The sequence below is a fragment of the Oncorhynchus mykiss genome, chromosome 32, assembly GCF_013265735.2.
Source record: "Oncorhynchus mykiss isolate Arlee chromosome 32, USDA_OmykA_1.1, whole genome shotgun sequence".
NCBI lineage: Eukaryota > Metazoa > Chordata > Actinopteri > Salmoniformes > Salmonidae > Oncorhynchus > Oncorhynchus mykiss.
Genome location: NC_050572.1, coordinates 9,597,534 through 9,611,452, shown reverse-complemented (window position 1 = coordinate 9,611,452; position 13,919 = coordinate 9,597,534).

Sequence of the window (13,919 nt, the reverse complement as noted above, 5' to 3'; positions counted from 1 at the left end):
CTGGGGCTAGTAGAGTTGGGGCTAGTAGAGTTGGGGCTAGTAGAGTTGGGGCTAGTAGAGCTGGGGCTAGTAGAGTTGGGGCTAGTAGAGTTGGGGCTAGTAGAGTTGGGGCTAGTAGAGTTGGGGCTAGTAGAGTTGGGGCTAGTAGAGTTGGGGCTAGTAGAGTTGGGGCTAGTAGAGCTGGGGCTCGGAGAGCTGGGGCTAGTAGAGTTGGGGCTAGTAGAGCTGGGGCTAGTAGAGCAGGGGCTAGTAGAGTTGGGGCTAGTAGAGCAGGGGCTAGTAGAGTTGGGGCTAGTAGAGCTGGGGCTAGTAGAGCAGGGGCTAGTAGAGTTGGGGCTAGTAGAGTTGGGGCTAGTAGAGCTGGGGCTCGGAGAGCTGGGGCTAGTAGAGCTGGAGCTAGTAGAGTTGGGGCTAGTAGAGTTGGGGCTCGGAGAGCTGGGGCTAGTAGAGTTGGGGCTAGGATAGCTGGGGCTAGTAGAGTTGGGGCTAGGATAGCTGGGGCTCGGAGAGCTGGGGCTAGTAGAGTTGGGGCTAGGATAGCTGGGGCTAGTAGAGTTGGGGCTAGGATAGCTGGGGCTCGGAGAGCTGGGGCTAGTAGAGTTGGGGCTACGATAGCTGGGGCTCGGAGAGCTGGGGCTGAGACTAGTAGAGCTGGGGCTAGTAGAGTTGGGGCTAGTCGAGCTGGGGCTAGTAGAGTTGGGGCTAGTAGAGTTGGGGCTAGTAGAGCTGGGGCTAGTCGAGCTGGGGCTAGTCGAGCTGGGGCTAGTAGAGTTGGGTTTAGTAGAGCAGAGGCTAGTAGAGCTGGGGCTAGTTGAGCTGGGGCTAGTCGAGCTGGGGCTAGTAGAGTTGGGGCTAGTCGAGCTGGGGCTAGTAGAGTTAGGATTGTAGAGCTGGAGCTAGTAGAGCTGGGGCTAGTAGAGTTGGGGCTAGTCGAGCTGGGGCTAGTCGAGCTGGGGCTAGTAGAGCTGGGGCTAGTAGAGCAGGGGCTAGTAGAGCTGGGGCTAGTAGAGCAGGGGCTAGTAGAGCTGGGGCTAGTAGAGCAGGGGCTAGTAGAGTTGGGGCTAGTCGAGCTGGGGCTAGTCGAGCTGGGGCTAGTAGAGCTGGGGCTAGTAGAGCAGGGGCTAGTAGAGCTGGGGCTAGTAGAGCTGGGGCTAGTAGAGCAGGGGCTAGTAGAGCTGGGGCTAGTAGAGTTGGGGCTAGTAGAGCAGGGGCTAGTAGAGCTGGGGCTAGTAGAGTTTGGGCTAGTAGAGCAGGGGCTAGTAGAGCTGGGGCTAGTAGAGCAGGGGCTAGTAGAGTTGGGGCTAGTCGAGCTGGGGCTAGTCGAGCTGGGGCTAGTAGAGCAGGGGCTAGTAGAGCAGGGGCTAGTAGAGCTGGGGCTAGTAGAGCAGGGGCTAGTAAAGTTGGGGCTAGTCGAGCTGGGGCTAGTCGAGCTGGGGCTAGTAGAGTTGGGGCTAGTAGAGCAGGGGCTAGTAGAGCTGGGGCTAGTAGAGCAGGGGCTAGTAGAGCAGGGGCTAGTAGAGCTGGGGCTAGTAGAGCTGGGGCTAGTAGAGCTGGGGCTAGTAGAGCTGGGGCTAGTAGAGCAGGGGCTAGTAGAGCTGGGGCTAGTAGAGCTGGGGCTAGTAGAGCAGGGGCTAGTAGAGCTGGGGCTAGTAGAGTAGGGGCTAGTAGAGCTGGGCTGGGGCTAGTAGAGCTGGGGCTAGTAGAGCAGGGGCTAGTAGAGCTGGGGCTAGTAGAGCAGGGGCTAGTAGAGCAGGGGCTGGGGCTAGTAGAGCTGGGGCTAGTAGAGCAGGGGCTAGTAGAGCTGGGGCTGAGACTAGTAGAGCTGGGGCTAGTAGAGCAGGGGCTAGTAGAGCTGGGGCTAGTAGAGCAGGGGCTAGTAGAGCAGGGGCTAGTAGAGCTGGGGCTAGTAGAGCAGGGGCTGGGGCTAGTAGAGCTGGGGCTAGTAGAGCAGGGGCTAGTAGAGCTGGGGCTAGTAGAGCTGGGGCTAGTAGAGCAGGGGCTAGTAGAGCTGGGGCTAGTAGAGCTGGGGCTAGTAGAGCAGGGGCTAGTAGAGCTGGGGCTAGTAGAGCTGGGCTGGGGCTTGTTCAAACATTTATTTTTTATTTTATTTATTTCACCTTTATTTAACCAGGTAGGCTAGTTGAGAACAAGTTCTCATTTGCAACTACGACTTGGCCAAGATAAAGCAAAGCAGTTCGACACATACAACAACACAGAGTTACACATGGAATAAACTAAACATACAATCAATAATACAGTAGAAAAGGTCTATATGCAGTATGTTCAAATGAGGTAAGATAAGGCCATGGTGGCGAAGTAAATACAATATAGCAATTAAACACTGGAATGGTAGATGTGCAGAAAATGAATGTGCAAGTAGAGATACTGGGGTGCAAAGGAGCAAGATAAATAAATACAGTATGGGGATGAGGTAGTTGGATGGGCTGTGTACAGGTGCAGTGATCTGTGAGCTGCTCTGACAGCTGGTGCTTAAAGCTAGTGAGGGAGATACGAGTCTCCAGCTTCAGAGATTTTTGCAGTTCGTTCCAGTCATTGTGTCACAGTGTGCGCAACTGGTCAAAGGAAGTCAGGTGCAGGAGAGCAGAGATGAGTGAACAGGCACACTTTAATCAGGCAGAGGAAAACAGACGCAACTGTGTCAACACTCTGGCCCAAGGAAAAAGCGATAGCGCACAAAATCACACAACATGGTAGAAAATAACAAAACCACGTGTTAACAATACCTGGCGCAAAACCAGCCTGTAGCGTCACACACATAACGAACTAACAAAACCACACACAGATATGGGGGGGAACAGAGTGTGGTGTGGAACCAGGTGTGCAGGAAAACAAGACAAAACAAATGGAAAATGAAAGGTGGAGCGGCGATGGCTAGAAGACCAGTGACGTCGACCGCCGAACGCTGCCCGAACAAGGAGAGGGACCGACTTCGGCGGGAGTCGTGACATATTGGCAGCAGAGAAATAGAAGGAAAGGCGGCCAAAGGAAGAATTGGCTTTGGGGGTGACCAGTGAGATATACCTGCTGGAGCGCGTGCTATGGGTGGGTGCTGCTATGGTGACCAGTGAGCTGAGATAAGGCGGGGCTTTACCTAGCAGAGACTTGTAGATGACCTGGAGCCAGTGGGTTTGGCGACGAGTATGAAGCGAAGGCCAGCCAACGAGAGCGTACAGGTCGCAGTGGTTGGTAGTATATGGGGCTTTGGTGACAAAACGGATGGCACTGCGATAGACTGCATCCAATTTGTTGAGTATTGAGTGTTGGAGGCTATTTTGTAAATTACATCGCCGAAGTCGAGGATCGGTAGGATGGTCAGTTTTACGAGGGTATGTTTGGCAGCATGAGAGAAGAAGGCTTTGTTGCGAAATAGGAAGCCGATTCTAGATTTAATTTTGGATTGGAGATGCTTAATGTGAGTCTGGAAGTAGAGTTTACAGTCTAACCATGCACCTAGGTATTTGTAGTTGTCCACATATTCTAAGTCAGAACCGTCCAGAGTAGTGATGATGGACGAGCGGGCAGGTGTGGGCAGCGATCGGTTGAAGAGCATACATTTAGTTTTACTTGCATTTAAGAGCAGTTGGAGGACACGGAAGGAGAGTTGTATGGCATTGAAGCTCGTCTGGAGGTTAGTTAACACAGTGTCCAAAGAATGGCCAGAGGTATACAGAATGGTGTCGTCTACGTAGAGGTGGATCAGAGAATCACCAGCAGCAAGAGAGACATCATTGATGTATACAGAGAAAAGTGTCGGCCTGAGAATTGAACCCTGTGGCACCCCCATAGAGACTGCCAGAGGTCTGGATAACAGGCCCTTCGATTTGACACACTGAACTCTATCAGAGAAGTAGTTGGTGAACCAGGCGAGGCAATCATATGAGAAACCAAGGCTGTTGAGTCTGCCGATATGAATGTGGTGATTGACAGAGTCGAAAGCCTTGGCCAGGTCGATGAATGCGGCTGCACAGTAATGTCTCTTATCGATGGCGGTTATGATATTGTTTAGGACCTTGAGCATGGCTAAGGTGCATCCATGACCAGCTCTGAAACCAGATTGCATAGCGGCGAAGGTATGGTGGGATTCGAAATGGTCGGTAATCTGTTTGTTAACTTGGTTTACGAAGACCTTAGAAAGGCAGGGTAGGATTGATTTAGGTCTGTAGCAGTTTGGGTCTAGAGGGGATCCCCCTTTGAAGAGGGGAATGACCGCAGCAGCTTTCCAATCTTTGGGAATCTCAGATGAAGAGAGGTTGAACAGGCTAGTAATAGGGGTTGCAACAATTTCGGCAGATAATCTTAGAAAGAGAGGGTCCAGATTGTCTAGCCCGGCTGATTTGTAGGGGTCCACATTTTGCAGCTCTTTCAGAACATCAGCTATCTGGATTTGGATGAAGGAGAAATGGGGAGGCTTGGGCGAGTTGCTGTGGGGGTTGGAGGGCTGTTGATCGGGGTAGGGGTAGCCAGGTGGAAAGCATGGCCAGCCGTAGAAAATGCTTATTGAGATTCTCAATTATAGTGGGCTTATCGGAAGTGACAGTGTTTCCTAGAATGAATGGGGCATGCTTATTTAAGATGGTGAGGAAGGCACTTTTAAAGAATAACCAGGCATCTTCTACTGACGGGAAGAGGTCAAAATCCTTGCAGGATACCCGGGCCAGGTCGAATAGAAAGACCTGCTCGCTGAAGTGTTTTAGGGAGCGTCTGACAGTGATGAGCGGTGGTCGTTTGACCGCAGACCCATTACGGATGCAGGCAATGAGGCAGTGATCGCTGAGAACTTGGTTGAAAACAGCAGAGGTGTATTTGGAGGGCAAGTTGGTTAGGATGATATCTATGAGGGTGCCCGTGTTTATACAGATTTGAGGTTGTACCTGGTGGGTTCATTGATCATTTGTGTGAGATTGAGGGCATCAAGCTTAGATTGTAGGATGGCAAGGGTGTTAAGCATGTCCCAGTTTAGGTCACCTAGCAGCACGAGGTCTGAAGATAGATGGGGGGCAATCAATTCACATATGGTGTCCAGGGCACAGCTGGGGGCAGAAGGTGGTCTATAGCAAGCGGCAACAGTGAGAGACTTGTTTCTGGAAAGGTGGATTTTTAAAAGTAGAAGCTCAAATTGTTTGGGTACAGACCTGGTTAGTAAGACAGAACTCTACGGGCTACCTCTGCAGTAGATTGCAACACCGCCCCCTTTGGCAGTTCTATCTTATTGGGAAATGCTATAGTTAGGGATGGAAATTTCAGGGTTTTTGGTGGTCTTCCTAACCCAGGACTCAGACATGGCTAGGACATCCAGGTTGGCAGAGTGTGCTAAAGCAGTGAATAAAACAAGCTTAGGGAGGAGGCTTCTAATGTTAACATGCATGAAACCAAGGCTATTACGGTTACAGAAATCAACAAATGAGAGCACCTGGGGAGTAGGAGTGGAGCTAGGCACTGCAGGGCTTGGATTAACTTCTACATCACCAAAGGAACAGAGTAGGAGTAGGATAAGAGTATGGCTAAAGGCTATCAGAACTAGTCATCTAGTATGTTCGGAACAGAGAGTAAAAGGAGCAGGTTTCTGTGCGCGATAGAATAGATGCAAGGCATAATGTACAGACAAAGGTATGGTAGGATGTGAGTACATTGGAGGTAAACCTAGGCATTGAGTAATGATGAGGGAGATATTGTCTCTAGAGACGTTTAAACCAGGTGATGTCACCGCATATGTGGGAGGTGGAACTAAATGTTTGGTTAAGGCATATTGAGCAGGGCTAGAGGCTCTACAGTGAAATAAGACATTAATCCCTAACCAGGACAGTAATGGACAAGGCATATTGATATTAGGGAGAGGCATGCATAGCCGGGTGATCATAGGGGTCCAGTGAGTGGTTGGGCTGGCTGGAGACATGGCGATTCAGACAGCTAGCAGGCCGGGGATAGCAAGCTAGCAGAAGGGCCTTAGAGGGACGTCGCGGTGGAAGAAGTCTGTTTTAGCCTCCGCGTGCGGTGAGGTCGATAGACCAGTCGTGATGGATTAGTAGGGTTCCGAGTAGCAGAGGCGTCCAAGTCCAATTGGCAAAATAGGTATAGTGGTCCAAGAAATTGGCCGATTAATCTATTCAGCTAACAGTCCAATATGCTCTAGACATCTAGCGGGCCGCGACTAGCAGCTAGCAAGCCGCGCTTAGCAGGCTAGTAGGTGGGCATTCAGGGGACGTCGCGACGTAGGGGCCAGTTGAGTACCCCCTCGAGCAGATTACGTCCAGTCGTGAAGGATCGGCGGGTTTCCGTGCCCGTACCGGCAGTAGAAGGGGTCCGGGTATTGTAGCCCAGGAGTGGCTGGTGGGCCTTTTCAGCTAGCCAGGAGAATGGGCCTAGCATGGGCTAGCTCCAGGCTAATTGGGGCTTGCTTCGGGACAGACGTTAGCCAGGAGTAGTCAGTTGGATAGCAGCTAGCTAGCTGCGATGACCCAGGTGAAAAGGTTCAGAGCTTAATGTAGGAGACAAGGGATATGGAGAGAAAATAGGTCCGATATTCTCTGGTTTCAGTTGCGTTGTACAAACTGGCGAGAGCTTTCCGAGCTAAAGGTTAGCTGATGACCACTAGCAGTGGTTAGCTGACTACTAGCTAGTAGATAGTGAGCTGGCTAGCTTCTGTTGGGGGATTCTGGTTCTGAGGTAAATAAAAATATTTGAGAAAAAACAGATCCACGCCACACTGGGTGAGGCGGGTTGCAGGAGAGTATTTAGATGTTGAGGTTTAGAAAAATATAAAAAGATATGCAAAGAAAAATATATAAAAAAGATTATTACATGGGACACGACAAGACGAAGACGTCTGACTGCTACGCCATCTTGGATAAAGACGACCAGCAGGGCCAAATAATAATCACAGTGGTTGTAGAAGGTGCAACATGTCAGCACCTCAGGAGTGAATGTCCGTTGGCTTTTCATAGCTGAGAATTGAGACAGCAGGTGCGGTAGAGAGGGAGGGAGAGAGAGAGAGTTAGCGGGAGAGAGAGAGAGAGGGTCGAAAACAGCAAGTCCGGGACAAGGTAGCACGTCCGGTGAACAGGTAAGGGTTCCATAGTCACAAGCAAAACAGCAGAAACTGGATCAGAAGCACAACCAGGTGGACTGGGGTCGGGGACAGCCAGGAGTTGTCAGTACAGGTAGTCCTGAGGCATTGTCCTAGGGCTCAGGTCCTCCGGGAGGGGCGAGAGAGAGTGAGAGAGAGAGAGAGAGAGAGAGAGAGAGAGTGTGAGTGAGTGAGTGAGTGAAGTCTGAACATGAGGCTAACATAGCTGGGTGTCTCAACATGTAGAGGGAGTGGAGGAACATTATCCCAGCTAGCCAGCACACTTTGAACCAGGTCAGCACAATACCAACCTGGTAAGCACACTACGAACCAGGTCAGCACACTACGAACCAGGTCAGCACACTACCAACCAGGTCATCACACTATGAACCAGGTCAACACACTTCCAACCAGGTCAGCACACTACGAATCAGGTCATCACACTACGAACCAGGTCAACACACTTCCAACCAGGTCAGCACACTACCAACCAGGTCAGCACACTACCAACCAGGTCAGCACACTACGAATCAGGTCAACACACTACTAACCAGGTCAGCACACTACGAACCAGGTCAGCACACTACGAACCAGGTCAACACACTACGAACCAGGTCAGCCCACTACGAACCAGGTCAGCACACTACCAACCAGGTCAGCACACTACGAACCAGGTCAACACACTACGAACCAGGTCAGCACAATACCAACCAGGTAAGCACACTACGAACCAGGTCAGCACACTACGAACCAGGTCAACACACTACCAACCAGGTCAGCACACTACGAATCAGGTCATCACACTACGAACCAGGTCAACACACTTCCAACCAGGTCAGCACACTACCAACCAGGTCAGCACACTACCAACCAGGTCAGCACACTACGAATCAGGTCAACACACTACTAACCACGTCAGCACACTACGAACCAGGTCAGCACACTACGAACCAGGTCAACACACTACAAACCAGGTCAGCCCACTACGAACCAGGTCAGCACACTACCAACCAGGTCAGCACACTACGAACCAGGTCAACACACTACGAACCAGGTCAGCACACTACGAACCAGGTCAGCACACTACCAACCAGGTCAACACACTACGAACCAGGTCAGCACACTACCAACCAGGTCAGCACACTACGAACCAGGTCAACACACTACGAACCAGGTCAGCACACTACGAACCAGGTCAGCACACTACCAACCAGGTCAGCACACTACGAATCAGGTCAACACACTACTAACCAGGTCAGCACACTACGAACCAGGTCAGCACACTACGAACCAGGTCAACACACTACGAACCAGGTCAGCCCACTACGAACCAGGTCAGCACACTACCAACCAGGTCAGCACACTACGAACCAGGTCAACACACTACGAACCAGGTCAGCACACTACGAACCAGGTCAGCACACTACCAACCAGGTCAACACACTACGAACCAGGTCAGCACACTACCAACCAGGTCAGCACACTACGAACCAGGTCAACACACTACGAACCAGGTCAGCACACTACGAACCAGGTCAGCACACTACCAACCAGGTCAACACACTACGAACCAGGTCAGCCCACTACCAACCAGGTCAGCACACTACGAACCAGGTCAACACACTACGAACCAGGTCAGCACACCTCAAACCAGGCCAGCACACTACCAATCAGATCAGCACACCTCGAACCAGGCCAGCACACTACCAATCAGATCAGCATACCTCGAACCAGACCAGGTTATTTTGTACTATATTTGATCAGAAAGTTTCTAGTATTATTTCCAATGACCGACGAGCAATTCTGGACATCAGATCGAAGATTAATCACCACAAATGTCCATAGCTGGAAATCCTTTGTCTTGACTACCCGAAGCAGTTCCATTCATCACAGCAGCCCTTTTTCCCAAAAAGACGCTGCTGGAGAAGGGGAAGGCGAGCTGGAGTTCTTGTCCGATTAAGGAAAAGGGCAAACTTTCCTCTGCTTCCTAGTATATTACTTGCAAAACAATAAACCTTTGCAATAAACCTTTTCGAGCTCAGATATGAGAGACTGTAACGTAATCTGCCTTAAGGAGACTTTGTTGATGGGGGAGGTGCTTGATCAGGCGATACAGATTGTGTTTTTTTTTCAACACATCGCGCGGACAGGTAAAAATTACTTTGCGGGAAAAACAAATGCGGAGGAGTATGTTTCATGATCAACAACTCATGGTGTGATTGTAAGACTGTACAAACGCTTAAGAGTTTCTGTTCCCCGGACCTGGAATGCCTCACAATCAAATGCCGACCCCGTTATCTCCCGACAGCTATCACGGCTGTGTACACCCCCCCCCCCCCCCACAAGCCGATACCACGCTTGCACTCAAGGAATTACACGGGACAATAAAAAAAAAATGGAAACAGTATATCCATTTGTTTTAGCCGGTTACATTAACAAAGGACATTTTGGGAAAATTCTCCTGAAATTCCACCAACACATCTCTTGCCTCACTTTCCATTCTGCCACAGATATAAAGCAGATATAAAGCTCTCTCTCTCTTTGCACCCCCTTTGGCAAATCAGACCATGCCTCCATTCTGCTTCACGCACCTATGGGCAGGAATTAAAACAGGAAGCACCGGTGGTAAGGTCTGTTCAATGCTGGTCTGACCAATCAGAGCCCATGCTACATGACTGTTTGATCACTCAGACTGGGATACGTTCCGGGCTGCCTCTGGAAATAACGTCTACAAATACACTGACACTGTCTCTGGGTTAATCAGAAAGTGCATAGAGGATTTTGTTTCAACCGTGACGAATAAAACATATCCAAACCAAAAACCGTGGATAGATGGCAGCATTCGTGTAAAACTAAAAGTGCAAACTGCCACATTTAACCACGGTAAGGTGGACGAGTACAAACAGAGCACCTATGACCTACTGTGCAAGACAATCAAAGAGACAAAAGGACAGTACATGGACAAAGTGAAGTCGCAATTCAATGGCTCAGATACGAGACATGTGGCAGGGACTTCTGTCATCACAAAGTGCTTTGAAAGTCAAGGACCATATCACTTCCACCATACCCGACACCCTTGACCCACTACAATTTGCATACTGCCCCAACAAATCCACGGACGACGCAATCGGCGTTGCACTGCACACCGCACAATCTCACCTGGACGAGGAATACCTATGTGAGAATGTTGTTCATCAACTACAGCTTAGCCTTCTACACCATAGTGCTCATCACTAAGCTCAGGACCCTGGGTCTGAACTCCTCCCTGGGGAACTAGATTCTACATTTCCTGACAGGCCACCACCAGTGGGTGAGGGTAGGCAACAACACCTCCACCACGCTGACCCCCAGCACGGTGGCCCACCAGGGTGTGTGCTCAGCCCCCTCCTGTACTCTCTGTTCACCCATGACTGCGTGGCCATGCACAACTCCAACTCAATCATTATGTTTGCTGACGACACGACAGTGGTAGGCCTGATTACCAACAACGATGAGACAGCCTACAGGGAGGAGGTTAGAGGCCTGGCGGAGTGGTGCCAGGAAAATAACTCTCCCTCAACAAAACGAAGGAGCTTATCGTGGACTACAGGAGAGAGAGAAGAGGGAGTACGCCCCTATCCTCATCCACGGGGCCGTAGTGGATAGGGTCAAAGCCTCAAGTTCCTCTGCGTAACCATCACTGACCGCCTGAAATGGTTTCGCCACACCAACACCGTGGTTGACAACATTCGGCGTGGCCCCCTAAGACTCTCACAAACTTTTACAGATGCACCATTGAGAGCATTCTGTCGTGCTGCATCACCGCCTGGTATGGCAACTGCACCGCCCTCAACCACGTGGCTGTCAACCACATGACATTCAGCTCAAAACAACACCGGGGGCACGGAGCCTCCCCTCCAGGATATATGCATCACTAGGTGTCAAAGGAAAGCCAAGAAGATCAATAAGGCTTTCAGTCATTAGGGACACAGACTATTCACTTGGCTACGGACCAAAAGACGAAGACATTACAGGTGCATCAGTGCCAAGATGGAGAAACAGAGAAAAAGCTTACATTACTAGACCATCAGACTATTGAACAGCTTCTATTACCAGACCATCAGACTATTAAACAGCTTCTATTACCATCAGACTGTTGATCAGCTTCTATTACCAGACCATCAGACTGTCGATCAGCTTCTATTACCAGACCATCAGACTGTCGATCAGCTTCTATTACCAGACCATCAGACTGTCGATCAGCTTCTATTACCAGACCATCAGACTGTCGATCAGCTTCTATTACCATCAGACTGTTGAACAGCTTCTATCACTAGACCATCAGACTGTTGAACAGACATCACTACACCATCAGACTGTTGAACATACATCACTAGACCATCAGACTGTTGATCAGCTTCTATTACCAGACCATCAGACTGTTGAACAGCTTCTATTACCATCAGACTGTTGAACAGGTACTATCACCATCAGACTGTTGATCAGCTTCTATTACCAGACCATCAGACTGTTGAACATACATCACTAGACCATCAGACTGTTGAACAGACATCACTACACCATCAGACTGTTGAACATACATCACTAGACCATCAGACTGTTGATCAGCTTCTATTACCAGACCATCAGACTGTTGAACAGCTTCTATTACCAGACCATCAGACTGTTGAACAGGTACTATCACCATCAGACTGTTGAACAGCTTCTATTACCAGACCATCAGACTGTTGAACAGGTTCTATCACCATCAGACTGTTGATCAGCTTCTATTACCATCAGACTGTTGAACAGCTTCTATTACCAGACCATCAGACTGTTGATCAGCTTCTATCACCATCAGACTGTTGAACAGCTTCTATTACCATCAAACTGTTGAACAGCTTCTATTACCAGACCATCAGACTGTTGAACAGCTTCTATTACCAGACCATCAGACTGTTGATCAGCTTCTATCACCATCAGACTGTTGATCAGCTTCTATCACCATCAGACTGTTGATCAGCTTCTATCACCATCAGACTGTTGATCAGCTTCTATTACTAGACCATCAGACTGTTGAACAGCTTCTATTACCAGACCATCAGACTGTTGATCAGCTTCTATCACCATCAGACTGTTGAACAGCTTCTATTACCATCAGACTGTTGAACAGCTTCTATCACCATCAGACTGTTGAACAGCTTCTGTTACCATCAGACTGTTGAACAGCTTCTATTACCAGACCATCAGACTGTTGATCAGCTTCTATCACCATCAGACTGTTGAACAGCTTCTATTACCATCAGACTGTTGAACAGCTTCTATCACCATCAGACTGTTGAACAGCTTCTGTTACCATCAGACTGTTGAACAGCTTCTATTACTAGACCATCAGACTGTTGATCAGCTTCTATTACCAGACCATCAGACTGTTGAACAGCTTCTATTACTAGACCATCAGACTGTTGAACAGCTTCTATTACCATCAGACTGTTGAACAGCTTCTATCACCATCAGACTGTTGATCAGCTTCTATTACTAGACCATCAGACTGTTGAACAGCTTCTATTACCAGACCATCAGACTGTTGATCAGCTTCTATCACCATCAGACTGTTGAACAGCTTCTATTACCATCAGACTGTTGAACAGCTTCTATCACCATCAGACTGTTGAACAGCTTCTATCACCATCAGACTGTTGAACAGCTTCTATCACCATCAGACTGTTGAACAGCTTCTATTACTAGACCATCAGACTGTTGAACAGCTTCTATTACCAGACCATCAGACTGTTGATCAGCTTCTATCACCATCAGACTGTTGAACAGCTTCTATTACCAGACCATCAGACTGTTGATCAGCTTCTATTACCATCAGACTGTTGAACAGCTTCTATTACCATCAAACTGTTGATCAGCTTCTATCACCATCAGACTGTTGATCAGCTTCTATCACCATCAGACTGTTGATCAGCTTCTATCACCATCAGACTGTTGATCAGCTTCTATCACCATCAGACTGTTGAACAGACATCACTAGACCATCAGACTGTTGAACAGACATCACTAGACCATCAGACTGTTGAACAGACATCACTACACCATCAGACTGTTGAACAGACATCACTACACCATCAGACTGTTGAACAGCTTCTATTACCAGACCATCAGACTGTTGAACAGCTTCTATTACCATCAGACTGTTGATCAGCTTCTATCACCACCAGACTGTTGATCAGCTTCTATCACCATCAGACTGTTAAACAGACATCACTAGACCATCAGACTGTTGAACAGACATCACTACACCATCAGACTGTTGAACAGACATCACTAGACCATCAGACTGTTGAACAGACATCACTACACCATCAGACTGTTGATCAGCTTCTATTACCAGACCATCAGACTGTTGAACAGACATCACTAGACCATCAGACTGTTGAACATACATCACTACACCATCAGACTGTTGAACAGACATCACTAGACCATCAGACTGTTGAACAGACATCACTACACCATCAGACTGTTGATCAGCTTCTATTACCAGACCATCAGACTGTTGATCAGCTTCTATCACCACCAGACTGTTGATCAGCTTCTATTACCATCAGACTGTTGAACAGACATCACTAGACCATCAGACTGTTGAACAGACATCACTAGACCATCAGACTGTTGAACAGACATCACTACACCATCAGACTGTTGATCAGCTTCTATTACCAGACCATCAGACTGTTGAACAGCTTCTATTACCAGACCATCAGACTGTTGAACAGACATCACTAGACCATCAGACTGTTGATCAGCTTCTATTACCAGACCATCAGACTGTTGATCAGCTTCTATT